We start from the raw sequence: 14,368 nt of genomic DNA, 5'->3' as shown, positions 1-14,368 counted from the left end.
GTCATGTTTTGAGGTTTCATATAGACATGAACTTCCAGAGGACGCTTAACTCACCATATACCCCCTTCCATCTCTAAGGTGTATTATATCCACCTTCTTGTATTCTTTGTTTGCTTGTTTTGTTCTACCTCTAGCATCTGCTCTATTTCGGTCCTGCTCTTGACCACTGTCTTGTTGGAAACTGCTCGGATGCCCCTGCCTTCATTCCCTTCTCCCTCCCCGTCAAACATCCCCAGACCTCACTATAAAATGGGTGCATGAACACCATGCCAAGAAAGAAATAACCCTGAATTACCCAGAGAAGGTTAATTATTTCAAGTACTCGACGCTGCCCATTCACCAAGAAGCAGGATGTGTGCTTCTCATATTCAGCCCTCCCTGCGCTGGAGGTTACAGGAATTCCTACCTCCAGGGGCTTGGTACATGTTAGATAAATGGACTATTACATTGCTAGATAAAAAGGCTAAAAAGTCAGGTACTGAACGAGGGAGGGATCTGAGCAGAAGACAGAAGACACAGGAACAACCTGGGAAAAGGCACGGAGATTCAGATAAGCCTGGAATCTTCAGGGCACCGTGAGCAGCCTTCCTCTGACTGGACAACGGGCTTTGCTGCAGAGGATGGGCTTGATTAGTGATAAGGCTGTAAAGGCAACTGTTTTTGGATGTGAACCTGATCCTGAAAGGCCTTGAGTCCAGGCCAAAAGAATCCATTAAGGTTTCTAAGCAATTGGGAAGTTTGAGTAAGTGGTGTTCAGGGAAGCCAGATCTAGTTGGGTGTGCATGATGGACTGGGGAGAGTGGGGAGTTGGCAAGGAAGCCCTGGCTGGGAGCCCAGTTAAAAAGACAGGCTCCAGGGCCAGAGCTTTATTCCTCTACACTCAGTGAATCCCCATCCATTGCCATAACCTTCCTCCAGACACTGCAATCGATACAGCCATCCCGACGTGGCAGGGCCTCCCGCCCTCCCCTCCCATTACCGTGATGAGTTGCAGAGGGCATGTCAGGGGAGCTCTCAGTGAATTCCAGGAATGGAGCTCCCCTTCAGACAAAACCCCCAAAGCGAGCCCAGGAGTTGTTTGCAAATCAACATGTGAATGCTTCTTATGGGCAATGGCCTATCCAAAGAGGACAGAATCACCATCTTAGCTCAGATCCAGCTTTGCCGCATGGTTGTGCTTCCCTCAAAGCAGTGTGGCCTCCAGGAGGCAACAAAGCGACCCCAGCTCAGGCGACCCGGGCTCAGGTGCTGCTTTGCCCTGGAGGCCATCATACAGCGGACTAGCCTGCCCTCATTAGACTGGGAGCTTTCCGGGAAGGGCGGATGTCTCTCCTGGAAGGCGTCATCAGGGTCCTTCCAGTCACCAGACACAAAGCAGAGGGGTGAAACACAGCACCTTCTCCATCCTCCTCCTTCACCCACAAACTCCCTTGCTTAGAACCTGAAGGAGCAGAGGGAAGGATGGAGGCATACCCTGGGGGCAGGAGACAGCCAAGAATGTGGTGGAAAAACTAATATCTAAAGTTCACACGGCAGACCTTGAGCCTATTTTCTTGCCTTAGGCCTTGGAAGAAAGGGTCTCAGAGGACCAGGAGGACGGCTGACTCCTTCAGTTCCCCTTCCCCTGAAGAAAGGCTTTTTGTGCCCCATCAGAGGAAGCTCCCACCAGCTCCACAGCCACAGCCGCCCTGGCCTCGCTGAGGGCCAGCCCAGAGCAGCAGGCCTCAGGAGGGAGCGTGAGGCAGGGGCACCCACAGGGTGAAGGGGCCTACTTGGAGTTTCCTGAATGCAGCTAGGACAAAGGGGAGAAAAGGTACACTCTCCATTTCCACCTCTACTGAACTGGAAGTCCAGGCTTCGCTGGAAATACAGGGTGCACAGGACAGCAGTGCGCAATGAAAGTGACCCTCCTGCAGATCGTTTCCCCATTTTTAGCAGTCAATCTAATTTGAAAGACATAACATCTTCCACCCCGTTTATTTCTGAAGGGAGAAGCAAACGGGTGATCTGTTTGAACTAAAATTAAACTGCCTCTGTGTTTGAGCTTCTTGGTGGTATTCATATATTGAATCTGACTCACACTTTTGATGTGGAAAGGTTTTATTAACATAACTACTTATCCCAACCCACCCCCACTGGGATTCATGGCACTCGCCCAAGGTACATTTTGGCTATTTCTATGTTACGTTAAATCCTGGCATGGATTAATATTGCATGACAAGCTTAGATTCTATGAGAAATCCCTGGCTGTCTCTGGGTAACAATTATGAAGCAAAATTGGAAGTGAGACGCAGCCTTGTCCACATAAGCAAAGACCTCCAAACGGCGGGATCGGGACACCCGGGATGTGAGCGCACCGCTGTCTGTGTGAGCCAATCGCTCGCCTCCTCGGGGCCTGAGCTTCCTCATCTGTAAAATGAGATTGCTGGCCTCCCATCGTTCACAGTTCTCTTGCAGCTCTGACTTCCTGTGATTGTAAAAGACATTTAAAAATATCTCCAGGGAGAGAAATCTCACAGTATTATTTAGTCATGAGAAGATTGGGCAAATGATAGCTAATATCTCTGGATTCTGAAAGTCTGTTATTCTATTATACACAATGGTTTTTAAATGTACAAAGATTAATTTTTAAATTTTTAAACAAATAAAACAGAGGAGTCTTTTTTTTAAATGCCCATTTTAAAAGAACAGAAGTTTTGAAAAGCTAAAATAAAATCTCTAGCCATCCTGTGTACACACAGAGAAAACAGGTGGAAACATCCGGGGTAGCAAAGACTTGTGGTGACTGGAACTCTTTGCTGATTGAAATAAGACATGACAATTATGGGGACACTTTATACCATAGTCCTAACTCCCATATAACTTATATACCACTTGCTATTAAGCACAGGGGTAACCCCAAGATCCCAATATGCAGATGCCATTAAGTGAAGAAGATTAATTCCCTGTCAAAAAGGAAACCACTCTGTCCCCAGCTCAATGGCAGACCCTGGGGCAGCAGAGCAACATCTCAAGATACTTAATTAAGAACTTGGGGCCTGACCGGTGGTGGCGCAGCGAATGAAGTTTAGACCTGGGACGCTGAGGTCCCGGGTTCGAAACCTGAGGTCACTGGCTTGAGTGTAGGCTCATCCAGCTTGAGCACAGACTCACCAGCTAGAGAGCAGGGTTGCCTGTTTGAGCATGGGATCATCAACATAACTCCACGGTCACTGGTTTGAAGCCCAAGATTGCTGGCTTGAGTCCCAGGTCACTGGCTTGAGCCTAAGGTCACTGGCTTGAGCAAGGGGTCACTGGCTCAGCTGGAACCCCCTGGTCAAGGAACTTATGAGAAGCAGTTAATGAACAACTAGAGTACCACAACTATGAGTTGATTCTTCTCATCTCTCTCCCTTCCTGTCTGTCTCTCTCACAGAATTTTATATATTATTTATATAAAATAAATATATAAAAAAGAGAACCCTTCTGAAGAGGGAGGGAGCTTGTTTAAAAAAAATTTAAAAAAGAACTTGGGAAGGGCAACCAGGGCTTCAGCAGGTGCCCAGATTGGATGTTATTATAAAACCTGCCATCAAATTTGGAGTCATTCTGGTTAACAGACCATAGAGAAACTCGAGTCACAATGGAGGTACAAAGCGGGTTACAATACAGGGACAGGCAGGTGAGATTTATCACCTAATACTCAGCTAGGTCTAGCCATGGCAGGGAATAGGGATGGGCAAGAATTGAGGTCCAGTGATCAAGCATCATCAGAAAGGTTTTTGTCAGGCCTCAAATTTAAGTAGAGATAGTTATTTTACACAGTCAGAAGTAAACTAAGCCCCTCAAGGGCTAGGAATATATTTTGAATGCTGGTATACAACAGGTCCTCAATTGTATTTATTGACCAAATGGAAACATAAAGAAGCTATCTGCCATTCATGGCAGCTCAGACTTCTAGGCCAGCCCCAAGAGAGGGGAACAAGGGTGATGGGTAACTCTCCAAGCTTAAAGGTGCTAGAACCATGTCCATGCCCCCTAAAGGAGAAGATCCCACTTCATCAACCACCTGTGTATCAGTGATGGACAGGAGCTGTATTACCTGGATGGTCTGGGGGTCTACCAGACAGCCCTTGTCCTCCATAGTTTATGTTGGGTGGGCCCTTGGAGAACAGGTGATCACCCATCTGAGGAACCACTGCTCTCGGCAGCACCCCAGACCCAGCTGCCTTGAGATCTTAGAAAACCTGAAAGATCTCAGGATGCTGGAAGTAGATGAACACAAACAAAAGGGCCACCAAAGACTAATCAAAATAAGCAAGCAATTAAAGGCCCTGGGTGTCTAGTTTCTGAGAATGCATATCAGACAGATGTAATGGACCCAAAGAACAGGCACTGGCTGAGCCTCTTTTCAGAGAAAGCATCCCCTTATTGTGAGGAAAACTGGCATCAGATCAAGCAACCATCATTTTCAGTTGACTCCTGTGAGAAAATGTATTTAATTTGAAACTAGGTATTGCATTCCTTTAAATTCCGTTTCATATGGTGAATCCATCTTATACTAGAGAGGACAGTTAACCAATACACACTATGATTCTACTAAAGTTATTTTATTTAGACAAGCGTATTTCAACACAGTCTTTGAGTCAAACGATTTTATATCTGGAAACTTTTCTGGACCTCTGATCTTCCCCTGGCTTCTCTTAGTCTTCCATACCTATTCCAAGAGTCTAGCTAGCCATGTCTTCAATACAAACTCAAGGTAGTATCAATTACTGGATGGTACCTCCAAACTTTTGTGCTCAGAAACACTCATGCATATATCGTCACTTGATCTATGACAAAGATAACACTACTGTGCTGTGGCAAAAGGGAGGTCTTTTTCAACAAGTAATTCTAAATCAGTTAGATGACAAAACAAAAAGAAAGAAAAAAAGGATCTTTCCGTCACCATATACAAAAGGCACTTCTAAATGTATTACCTATCTAAACATGAAAAGTAAAACAAAAAGGCCTTCAGCAAAAAAAATTAAGATGAACAAAGATTTCTACTGGACACAAAAAGCACCACTGTAAAAGAAAAAACTTGATGGATTGGACTACATTAAAATTAATAATATCAAAATACATCATAAAGCGCAGGAAGAGCCAAGCTGTAGACTGGAGAAAATATTCACAACAGAAACATTCAACAAAGGACTTATCTCCAGAATATATAAAGAACTACAATTCAGGAAGGTAAAGGCAGATAATTCAATAGCAAAGACTGAGCAAAACAACTGAAGGCTCGCGTTAGAAAAGAGGGTATCCAAAAGGCAACGAATACAGGAAGGTGTTCTTGGCAGCACTCATAGTCAGGAAAATGCAAAAACATAAAAACAAACAAACGCCAAAGTATGGCACTACTATACACCTACCACAGAAGCTGAAATGGGAAAGACAGTAATGGCAAAGGTGTGGGGCAGCTGGAAATCTCCTACCTGCTGGTGGAAATGTAAGTCGTTACAATTTTGGGAAACTATTTGGCAGCATTTAATAAGGCTAAACACACTTCTACCATATGGCTTAGTAATTACTCTCTATACACCACAAAACTGGAGATATATATTCATCAACAGGCCTATACAAAAGTGTTCACTGTGCCTTTATTCACAAGAGTTTCAAACTGGAAACAACTCATATTCCTTATTCAGTAAAATGGATAAATTATGATATAAACAGTTGACTCTTGAACATGGGTTTGAATTGCACAAGTCCACTTACATGTAAATTTTTTTCAGTAAACACAAGAACATGATTTTCTTAACATTTTTTCCTCTGGCTTACTTTATTGTAAAAATCCCATATGTAATACATATAAAATATGTATATAATCAACTGTGTTATGGGTAAGGCTTCCAGTCAACAGTGGACTATTAGGAGTTAAATTTGGGGGGGAGACAAAGTTATATGCTAATTTTCAACTATAGGAAAGACCGGCACCCATAACCCCAGTATTATTTCAAGGGTCAACTGTAGATACAATAGAATATTACCTAATGATGAAAGTGACATAAAATTGCTGACACAACATGGAATAACCTATCACATATAATTTTAAACAAGAGAACAGATACAAAATATTGTATACTTTATATTTATATGAAATTTCAAAACAGACAAACTAATCTTATGGTGCTAGAAGTCACCCTAGAGATGAGACTACTGAGTGGGAGGGGACACTGGGGGACAAGGGGTCTGGGTTGCTGGGAATGTTGCTTCTTGATCTGTATGCTGGTTCACTGGATAAAAATTGAGTTGTACAGTTAAGATTTGTATGCTTTTCTGTATGTATGTAAATCTTCAGTAAAAAGCTTATAATAAGAAAATATAGACACAAAATAAATTTAAGACATAAAGTCTATGTGAGGAGAAAAAAATTCATGAAAACGGCCTTACAAATTCAAACCTATTAAATGACAGCAAAATTTATAGTCTCTAATTGTTCAGGTTAGAAAACTTACTTTTTAATTTAAGATATATGTTCTACTTTCAAAAAGAATTGGAAGCCACAATCTTATTTATTGAACAAATACAAATTAGAGCCTTTTAAGTCTTCACTGGAAGCTTTTAGGACTTTAAAATTGTTATATTTGCTTGGTTTACTTTTATTTTCTTTCCCATGTTAATATATGGGTTTTTTTTTTAAATACAGTTTTTCTTGGCTAACACCCTCCAATGAAGATTAACAACCCTAATATTTACATAACCAGCAAGCAAACTATGCTGAGCAGAACACAGTCTACCCAATCAGAGTCTCTGGAATGCTTTCAGCCAGTGGCTATCGTTCAGGTCTAATAGCCTCGCACTCATTGGAAAGGGAAGATTGGGAGCAATTATCTCAACAATCCAAGCCAAGAAACACAGCCATGCTATTCAGGAAAAGGAGAGGGCCACAGAGACAAACCTGCTCTAGTGCAACAGCCTGGCCGGCCAGAGGAGCTCATGTTTTCCGACCCTGGTGTGTGTGCTGGCTTCTGGCCCTTCCAGAAGAAAGCTTTTCCAAGGAATGGGATCATTCTCTTTCATGCTCCAGACTTACTGTACAATGCCTATGATTTATAAAGTTTCCTAGATTCTAACATCACCTGAGTCTCATGCTCACCCTACCAAAAAAAAAAAACAAAAACAAAAACAAGAGATTATTACTCTCTTCTTTTATCTGGTGAAAAACTGAGGCTCTGACAACTAAGAGACTCCTTCAAGCCACAGGACTGGTAAGTAGCACAGCAGGGACAAAGCACATTCAGGCACAGTGCTCTGCGCTGTACCATGTTCTCCTGGCTGTTCTCCAAGCCTGCTTATGAGAATGAGACCACAATCCCCAGACTTGAGAAGACTTAGGCTAGGATTATTAGACAGTGGGCAGCAGACAAGCTGAAAACTATGGCCTGGCTCAAAGACGGTGTTCAAGCCTTCAGGATCATTCATCCTAGAGGCAGGGAGGAGGGAATGGGCAGGGGTAGGAAGCAGGACTAGGGACAATTAAGTAGCTGTTGAGTGTAGTGAAGGTCAAATGGCTCAGTGCAACTGCTACAGAAAGGTCATCAGCAATGGTGGAAATGTGCCATCTGGGCAGGCTGCCCTGCACACAGGGAGCTGACACCTATGGGTTTAGAAACAAGACATAGTTCTGAAATCTATAGACAAACACAGTAGGTTTGGATTCTGCAAGAGACAGCCTATCTCCAATACTAAACAGTATAAAGAGCTCTGGCTTTAGGGCCCACAGATCTGGCTTTGAATCCCAACCATGTTTCCATTAGATGTGTGTCCCAGAACAAGTTGCTTATCTGCTTGGAGCTTCTGTTTCTTGGTCAGAAAATAGCAATGATAATACCTACCCGTCAGAAGTGCTGTGAAAATTAACGAGATATTATGTATTAAGTTCTCGGCATATAGTTTAAAAAAAAAAGGTACGTTTGAGTTTTTAAAAACATATGACATGAGCAGTTTGTGTCTTCCTTGGCAGCTAAACTGAAATTAAAGCATAAACCATCTAGCCTGACCAGGCGGTGGTGCAGTGGATAGAGCATCGGACTGGGATGCGGAGGACCCAGGTTTGAGACCCCAAGGTCGCCAGCTTGAGCGCAGGCTCATCTGGTTTGAGCAAAAGCTCACCAGCTTGGACTCAAGGTCACTGGCTTGTGCAAAGGGTTACTCGGTCTGCTGTGGCACCTCAGTCAAGGCACATATGAGAAAGCAATCAATGAACAACTAAGATGTCGCAACGAAAAACTGATGATTGATGCTTCTCATCTCTCTCCATTCCTGTCTGTCTATCCCTACCGGTCCCTCTCTCTGAATCTCTCGCTGTCTCTGAAAAAAAAAAACACATTAAAAAAAAGAAACATAAACCATCTAAATTCATACATTACAGGATAATCATGTATGAATATATAATAACCTTCTTGGATGGCCTAATTTAAGAAACTTGAATGTATTTTTTTTCTTTTTCACCTGGAAGTTATCTGATTAACTCAGTGCCTACCTCATTTACTGGAATAGAAATTGCAATAATCTTCTCCTTAATTTCAATAAGTAATTAACATGACAAAAACATCTCAGCTGTAGTCAGAATCCAGCTCCCACAATTTTCTCTGGGACTGATGTTGCCAATGCTGCTTGGAAGGAGGAGTGTCTGATTGCCTGGCTAACTCCAGATGTTGCCGGAGCAAACTCCACAGGTTACACAGAGCAGCTGTGATACAGGGGTTTATATATGGTTGCCTATGACTTTTCCTTTAAAGAAGACAATACAAACTTTACAAAATCTACAGACTTTTTTTCCATGAAAATGTACTGTTGTCATTTCAAACTCCATGAATACCCTCTACCCATAAACTAGCCCCCCTTCCCAATTGCCTGCATGTTCTTAGACTCTCAGACACAAGAAACTGGAAAGACTTCCATTAAAGCCATTTGGCCCAATGTCAATAAAATGCAGGAATAATTTCCACTGCATCCCCAGTGGTCTGCTACTGACTAAATACTTCCAGAATAGGAGAGCTGACTGCTTCCCTGCTGCATTGTTCCCATTCTCGGTCAAGTTCTTCCATAAATCCAGCAGGGTGTTTTTTCTCCACGTGTCTTTTCCCCATTCAGTAATCCTAGCTCTGCCCTCAAGAGCAATAGGGGGCATAAATCTCATCCTTCTCAACGCTGGAGGCCCAGCAATATGGAAGGCAGCCAGTATGCTTATACACACGCTTTTTGCTCTGAATCAAACATTCAATTAAAAAAAGAAATTTGTTGAGGGCCAACTAAGTACCTCACACTACTTTAGGTGCTAAGACAGGAGAGCTAAATAACACATGACAGCCACACTCAAAAAGCTCACACTAGTTCTTTAGAACAAACTGGCTATGATTTGGCTTCTAGACCACCCATCCTCTCCCTCCCCAACACATACTATGGCTTGTTGATGCTTCTCTTAAAGCATTGTACCCAGAATGTGGAAGTAAAAAATGAATGTTACATTGTGCTTCTCCGTATTTACCCAAAAGAGCTGAAAACTTATGTCCACACAAGAACCTGTACATGGATGTCTATAGTAACTTTATTCATAATTGCCAAAACTTGAAAGCAACCAAGATATCTTTCAATAGATAAGTGGATAAATAAACTGTGCTACACTCAGACAATGGAATGTACTCAGTGATAAAATGAAATGAACTGTCAAGCCATGAAAAGACATGGAGGAAACATAAATGCACGTTACTAAGTGAAAGAAGCTTATTTGAAAAGGCTGTAGATTATATGATTCCAAGTATATGACATTCTGGAAAAAGCAAAACTATGAGACAGTAAAAACATCAGTGGTTGCCAAGAATTAGCAAGGAAGGTGGAATGAATAGTGAAGCACAGAGGATTATTAGGGCAGTGAAACTAGCATGCATGATACTATAATAGTAGATATATATCATTATACTTTGTCAAAACCTATAGAATGTACAACACCAAGAGTGAACCCCAGCGTCAACCATGGACTCTGGGTGATTATGATGTGTCACTCACTAGGTTCATCAATTGTCACAAATGTACCACTCTGGAGGGGGGCGCTGAAAAGAGGGAGGCTGAGCATGTGCAAATGGGCAGGAAATCTCTGTCCCTTCCTCTCAATTTCCTGTATATCTAAAAATGCTCTTTGAAAAAGTCTTTTTAAAATATAACAGAAAAAGGTGGATAGGTAAGTCTGTGGAGTATACCAATGTCGATTTCCTGGCTTTGACACTGTCCTGCAGCTGTACAAAACATGAACAGCGGGCATGCTAGATGAAGGGTGCACGGGGCCTCCCTGCATGTTTCGTAGCAACTTCCTATTATCTCAAAATTAAAAGTTTAAGGACAAATGGATGGATGAAATGCCACTGGCAAAAGGTATGGACAGGACAGTACAGAGGCTAATAATAAGTCCAAACCAGAGTGGGTCCACCCACTGAAATGCCGCTGGAAATAAGCATGCAGGAAAGAGTAGACCTGCCAGAGAAAGCCCCGCCCCACCCCGCCCCTCCCTTGGAGGTCACTACCTTTCTGCAAGGACAACCTTGAGCTCCCTGAGCTAACTCTGTAGGACCTTCTCCTCATTCCTATTCTGGAATGTCTGGATGGGTAGAGTCTGTGGCCATTCTTGTTGCCTGGAGTGACAGCTGGGGTGGGGGGCCATGCATCAGTCAGGCTCCAGAGTCCAACACACCTGGCTTGAACACACAGGCCTGCGCCTCGCCAGCTGTGGTAGCCTGGACATTATCTGCCCTCTTCAGGCCTCCACAAAACAGAGATGGTAACGAGCCTATTATCACATAGGGTCGTGAGAGAAGTCAATGACATAATACCAATCACATAAAAAGCATGGAAAAAGCTCCAGCATCCACCAAAAAAATCAGTATTTGTGGGCTTAGGGCCTCCATGAGTAAGACCTAGGTTTTCAGAACACTGTTACTCTGACAGTATCATATAGAGCAGGGGTCCCCAAACTTTTTACACAGGGGGCCAGTTCACTGTCCCTCAGACCATTGGAGGGCCGGACTATAAAAAAACTATGAACAAATCCCTATGCACACTGCACATACCTTAAAGTAAAAAAACAAAATGGGAACGAATACAATATTTAAAATAGAGAACAAGTAAATTTAAATCAACAAACTTACCAGTATTTCAATGGGAACTATGCTCCTCTCACTGACCACCAATGAAAGAGGTGCCCCTTCCGGGTGTGCGGCAGGGCGGATAAATGGCCTCAGGGGGCCGCATGCGGCCCACGGGCCGTAGTTTGGGGACCCCTGATATAGAGCATTAGCCCTTGTCCCACCCACTGGTACCTCTCCAGCATTCCACGACATCTCAGATTTCTGGATACTCCAGTCCAGGGCTTCCCAGATCCTCTGTGGAAAGGACCAGTTCGGTGTGGTTTTTTGTTCATGTTTTTTATTTCAATCTGTCATAGACTCGTACTTTTGTAAAATATGAAAATGAATTACTAGAGAAATGCAGTTTGAAAACAAAATAGAAGGCCCATTAAAAATTTTTTTTAATTCAACAGACAAAATTGTTCTGGCAAATTGCTATAAAAGTTTCTAAATGTTTCTTTTCCGTTTCCATCCTTGTCATTACTGAGTGATAACAAACATTCGGCAGAGCTGTGCCTTGGGCCATCCTTCAGACAGCCCCTTCTCATACCTCCTTACTCCCAACTCCTAACAGCCTACAGTCATAAAACACAACTGGGTACTTAAAGTCTCTGTCTCTTTCATCTTAATTCCCCAGCTAGACTGCCTGTTCTTTGAGTGCCAGTCATGTCCACCATACCGAGCACTGGACAGGTACCTTATAGGGGCTCAAATCCTTGCTGATAACCCACACAGTAAATAGGCACATTATATGCTTTTACCTCTCACAAGTTAGACAACTTGATAGTGCATTTGCAAAAGCCTGATGGACAAACACATTTTGTCCCCTTAGCCTCACTCCCTATTTCCTGTCTCCCACCTATTTCTGTCTTTTTCATCGCCTGCTTTGTCTCCATTTAACTGTAATGCACCGGATACAGTCACTGTTTCTCTTCCGTTGAGGGACAAGACAAGACAAATCACAGAAAAATCCCATTCATTAGAAGAGCTGGCTCTGCATCACCAGATAAACAGTCAAGGAAATGGAGTACAACATTAAGTTACTTCTAGAAGGCGATACCAATATCCTTGCCATTGCGTCTCTCTAATGTCAGGCCCCATAATAGCTGCTCAATAAACATTTATGTGAACTGACTATAGAGTGTCAGCTATACCTCAGTGACCTCAAGTCACATCTTCAGTCACGTCCCTCAGAAGGCCAGAGCGGACATTAACAGAAAGGGGGCGACGAGTGGTGGAGTCAGAGGAAGGAGACTTGGGGTCATTCAGACCAGCGGGTTTCTACCCACGTTCCACAGCCAGATATTTTTTAATGTAATTTTTCTGGCGGGAAACCTGAGCATGAGTATTTTTTTAGGTTCCACAGGTAATTCCAATGTGCAGTTAGGATGAAAAACACTGATTTTAAATATCTTCCCCATCCACACTGGTACTTCTCAGATGTTTCTCCTTTGTTGAGCGGATAAATGGCTTGGTCAATGGTTCAATTCATTGATCAATTACTCAATAGGTGAGGATGAGTCTGCGGCCGACACGGAGATGGGCTTGACCCCCCTCCTGGGGGCCCTCCAGTGTGCGCCATCTCCCCCGGCCAGCCTTGCGCCCCAGCCTCTCGCTGGTGGGAGGAGGGCCTGCTTCTCCCCGGGAGCATTGGCCCTAGGAAGGCACTAGCTTAGCTCGTCCTCACCTTTTCTCAGGAGGAGACTCCCGGGCTTTCTCGAATATACACCCAGAAGTTCCCACGAACACCACTGGCCCCAACTCACACAGGATGGGGACATGTTATCTCATCTATTTTCATGTTTATTTAATGGTTGTTCTTTGATTGTTTTTCTGGCAGTCCATGGGTCCAGGATGCTATCTCAGACTACAGACTTCCAGAGAACAGAGGCCCAAGAACACTTCGTACAAAGTGACTGGTTTGTGAAACATCTTGTGTGTGACTGAAGAAGGGCAAGATGACGGGTCAGAGGGCAGTGTGTGAGCACAGCAGAAAGAGAAGGTGGGAGGGTGAGCGGAGTGATGTGCAGGGCGGAAGGGATCGGGATGCTGACTGCCCGCTGTGGGCAGGCACAGGTGACACACAGGGTTAGGCGGTAGACACCACCCCACCCCGGGGGCAGGAAACAGCTCAGCGGAGCTCCAAGTTCTCTGCTGAGAATGTAAGCCTGGGGCTGCCCCAGCTTCTAACCTCTGGCTGCTCCCTTAGCTGCTGCTGCAAATACTATTTTTAGCTGAACAGCGGCCCCTCCCCAGTCTCCTCCTCCAACTTATTTCCATAACCCCATCGGAGCCTCTGAACTTTCGTTCTCCCTCCGGACCCTGACTCCCACTCTTTCTGGAGGTTTACATCAAGTCAGTTAGGATGCTACATGAGGATATTTGGAAGAGGATGAACACAGGGGATCTGGGAAGTAAGTTATGAAATCCAATACTTATTTTTTAGCCAGGACATAAGATCCATTAGGTCCAGGGAGAGCAGCACTCCCTCTGGCTCCCAAAAGCAGACAGCCCCGGGGCCTCCCCTTCCCTGCCCACCTGTATATCCACAACATGGCAGTAACGGGCATTTTCTGGTGTGTTTCTGTCTCCCCCACTAAACCTGGCACTGTGTGAGCACCCCTGGTTCTCAGCCCTCTGCTGCAGTCCACTTGTGAATGTTCTCCCACAAACCAGATAACCCAAGAGCTTAGTTAGCTAAGGGATCCACCCAGGGTCACACAGCTCACAATTAGCAGAGATCTAGCAAAGTGCTAGATACAAACCTAGCACTTTGTGACTTCAAAGCTCATAGAGGATCACCTTCTAAAAGCAAGCCTCGTGCTCTTGTCACCAAAAAGGGTAAGTTGCCCCCAGCCCTTTATACAATAAGCTTTCCAAGGCAGGATTCACGAATCCCTATTAGATTGGCACCTCCTACTGGGCTCAGGAAACCCTGAGGGTTGACTGCACCACAAGCTTCCAGAAAAGAGAGGAAAACATATTCTCCATCCACATGCCAGTGAGATGTGAAGGAAAATGTGCCCTCTCCTGCTTTACCGGCTTCTTAGGCTGCTGGAGAAAGAAGGGAGGGAGGCATCTAGGCAGGAGAGGTGAATGATGGACAAGCTCAGAGTCCATAATACTTCCCAGTCCGAGAAGTACCTCTCAACTGTAGGGAATCTGAGAAAATGATTCATTCGTTCACCATCCAATAGATTTTTATGGAGTGCCTACTATGT

General features: G+C 44.0%; 1 protein-coding gene across 23 annotated transcripts in view; it reads right to left on the bottom strand.

Moving 5' to 3' along the window:
* KALRN (kalirin RhoGEF kinase) overlaps positions 1–14,368 on the bottom strand; it is a 735,103-nt gene that overhangs the window by 608,983 nt on the left and 111,752 nt on the right. The window lies entirely within an intron of this gene.

Source organism: Saccopteryx bilineata, chromosome 8 (genome assembly GCF_036850765.1).
Source record: "Saccopteryx bilineata isolate mSacBil1 chromosome 8, mSacBil1_pri_phased_curated, whole genome shotgun sequence".
Classification (NCBI taxonomy): domain Eukaryota; kingdom Metazoa; phylum Chordata; class Mammalia; order Chiroptera; family Emballonuridae; genus Saccopteryx; species Saccopteryx bilineata.
Note: the sequence above shows the minus strand (reverse complement) of the source record. Positions and strands in the feature narration are given on the sequence as shown.